The sequence below is a fragment of the Quercus suber genome, unplaced genomic scaffold (assembly GCF_002906115.3).
Source record: "Quercus suber isolate HL8 unplaced genomic scaffold, Cork oak 2.0 scaffold_196, whole genome shotgun sequence".
Classification (NCBI taxonomy): domain Eukaryota; kingdom Viridiplantae; phylum Streptophyta; class Magnoliopsida; order Fagales; family Fagaceae; genus Quercus; species Quercus suber.
Window position 1 is genome coordinate 962681 of NW_027069654.1, and position 3590 is coordinate 966270.

General features: G+C 36.2%; 1 pseudogene; it reads right to left on the bottom strand.

The window, feature by feature from the left end:
* Positions 1 to 2652: 2652 nt before the first annotated feature.
* LOC112028522 (UDP-glycosyltransferase 74B1-like) lies at positions 2653 to 3329 on the bottom strand (annotated as a pseudogene).
* Positions 3330 to 3590: the final 261 nt, after the last annotated feature.

The following is a 3590-nucleotide window of genomic DNA, read 5'->3' on the forward strand; positions in this document are numbered from 1 at the left end:
TATTTACATTTCTTCACACACGACAACTACCATCCACACTTTTCATTCATCATCAGAATACATAAAGAAAAAATAAAAAATTAAATGCAAAATAAATAGTGTCAATTTCGCCCCGCTCAGGCATAATTCACCATCTTTCAGGTCCTGACAGGTATGCTCTCACTTGAACCCTTCTCAGAAGATCAAGGTCGGTCGGCGGTGCAACCCTCAGGGGGATCCTGCCAATCAGCTTCCTTACGCCTTACGGGTTTATTGGCCCGTTGAATCGTACACACATCAGACTCCTTGGTCCGTGTTTCAAGACTGGCCGAATGGGGAGCCCGCAGGCCGATGCTAGGAGGGTGCAGATGCCGAGGCACGCCGTGAGGCGCGCGCTGCCAGCCACGATCGCGGCAACGACGTCTCCACGGGCATAACTACAGCCTGGGCTTGGGCCGCCGCCGCAATCCGCATCAGTCCACGCTATAAAAGTCAGTGACATACTGACTTTTATAGTTTTGTCTCTAGCCAGCTCAAGCACTGGTCACTACTAAGCTCCCGAAGAATGGCTCCATAAGCTATGTCTCCATTGATCGGCTGGTCTAGATAGGCTGATGGCACCATTGGACCAACCATCACCAAGGGCCAGAGTACCAACATGGCCTTCACTAGCTCTTCAACATTCAATTAACAAAATGAGGATGATATACAACTATATATACAGTTCTTACTACTCAGCATATAAAGCTAAGAATGTAGAATTTGATAGATTTGACTCCAAATTTTGTTCATCTCCGGCTTCAATAAAGGCGTAAAACACATGATATCCAAATTTTTAATCTATATTATTTATTTCATACTTATCCAATGTACGATATTGTCCTGAATATATTGAGAAGCTCTAAATTCATTGGAAATTCCTTGGGTCTTCTGATCTCATCTTATATTAAAAATTCAAAATATACATACACACACACACACATATATATATATATATATATGTATGTATGTATGTATATATATATATATATATAGACAAACATATTTCTTCCTATTCCATATATCACTCTCTTATCGTGCGTTTGGATTGTGGATTGGGTGTTTTGCCCAATTTGCGCGTTCAACGTTTTTTTAGTGGATCCCATAGGTACTGTTCACGGACCACCAAACTCAGCAAAACACAAATTTCTAAGTAAATTTGGGTTTCATAGTACTATTCACACATTTAAAAATTATTTTGCTACAGTATTTTCAGTAATAAGTTTTCAGTTTTCAACAAATAAATAGTATCCAAAAACACCCTTATTTTACTATCCAAACACACCCTTAGTGTGTGTTTGGCAAAAATTATTTTTACCAACTTATTTACTATTTAGCTTATTTTTGCTATTATTTATGAATCCCACTATATTTTTTGGTACTATTCATAGCTCCCATTATACTATTTCAGTTAACTTTTACATTTATCTACAGTACTTTCAGCAAAAAGTTTTCAGTTTCAGCCAAGAAAGTTAATACTGTATTGGAAGCTATACTGATTTGGCCAGCGGTACGATATATTTCGAATACCAGTCAATATTAGTGTACCGTTTCGAATTTACCACTATTTTTTACTATTTTATACAATATACAAAGTTATATTTCTAATAAGTTTTTTTTTTTTTTTTAGGGGATATTTCTAATAACTCAGTATATTAATTTGGCAACTTTTCATATTTTTTATTGGAGTTATCAAAGTATAATAAATATATAAAAGTGAAAACTATTAAATAATCAAACACACACCAAACTCAATAAATGCCAGCCCCACGTGACAAAAGATTGTGACACCAATTCAAAATATTGCTTTGAGAAAATCAAAAAGCAAGTATACTCTTTTGACCAAGCATACAAATTACTCAGTATTTACATTGAAAAAGCAAAAGGGAAGTCCAAGGAAGAGTGGAGTGTAGAGAACAAAGTTAGAAAACAGCAGAAGCAAATCAGTCATCGTTAAGTCAGAAGAAGATGGTAAAAGAAAAATGTGAAGAATAATGAAGTTGAATTCTAGAAGAAGAGGTGATTCTAGCTTCATTTTGCAAAGTTATTTTGCATTTTTCTTTCATTTTTTCTCCTTCTTTCTGCTGAGTTTTCTTGGCTTACTTAGATTTACACTGCTATTAGGATTTTAAAATTAAACTGCCAAAATTACCCAAAAAAAAAAAAAAAGCATTTCGTGTTTCGGCCCGGTATCCATTTACTGGCCGAAACAACCGGATTTCGCCGATATGCGGCCTGTACGAAATATGGGTGTACTTGTACCAGTGCACTGGTCGGTATAGTACAATATCACCCACACTGGTTTTAGCAAAATAAGCAAATTCCAAACAGGCTCTTAAACCTCATTTGTTTTCTCAATTCCCACGATTGGCTCTCGGCTTCAATTTATTTATAGCAAATTACTTAATAATGCTATGCCACTGATGATTTATTTAACCATGTTCATATAAATCAATGTTTCCAAAATATGTTTCTTGCTAGCATCCATTCTCAACAACAGAAAACTACCTATGCTACGGCCCAAAATAAAAAATAAAAAATAAAAACCTACCATTTGATGTGAGTAGTTTTTTTTTTTTTTTTTTTTTTTAAGGAAAATGTGAGTAATTTAGTTAAATATAAGGTTTAATTATAAGGGTTGTGAGTAAAATATAAGAAAGTTACCTCACTTTCCAACTCTTAAGAACTGTTACAGAACACCCAGTCATTTTTATCCAAACAGCCAAAATTTTCCATGATCACAGCCAAAAAAGCCCAATTACTTGAAGGTTGCGCAAGAAAACTAGGCAAGTAAGAAAGGCCGAGTGAAGGTAGTCCAGGCAACAACACAGGCCCAGTTTCTTGCTTCACTGGCAAATTAAGTCTGGCGACACTGATCGATATGCCATTACATGGAGCATACAGAAGCTGAGTTTGTCAAGAATACTGCTCCATAAATGCCAAATTGCCTGGCCACATCAAGAGCCCATGGAAGCAAAGAGTCATACACAATACAGTTTACTGGTGAGTCTGAATCTTTGAATTTTGATATGAGCTCTGATAGAGTTTTTGAACCAACTGATTTGAATGACTCTAAGTAGGCTTCTGTACTAGGAGTTTGCTTATATCCACCTTCTTCATAGCAATCTGAGATGGGCTCAACACCCACAGTGGTTGCATGAATGGATTTGACAGTGTAATGGGTTGTGGCTAGTGGCCTTGAGACCTTTGGAGGCCAAACGTTTGGCAAACTGGAGGAGTGGGTTTATGTGGCCTACGGCAGGATAAGAGCGCACAACAACTGACCTTTTTGGTTGCTTATTTTTCTTGTTTTATTCAGGGATGTACCCTGATTGATGAATAGAAGACAATACTTATAGGACCTGCTAGAGGTGCCTTGAACTAATTTACCATGGAAAATTATGACTGAATATTGAAAAAGTGGTTCACCCTTTTGATTGGCCAAACTTGGTGAATGATTTATGAAATAGAAATGCTGATAAGGTATTTTCTCAATATATTTCCAGGAATACATTGGAAAATTATAGGTTTTCTTTTCTTTTTTTTGATATAGAAAATTATTGGTTTTCAAA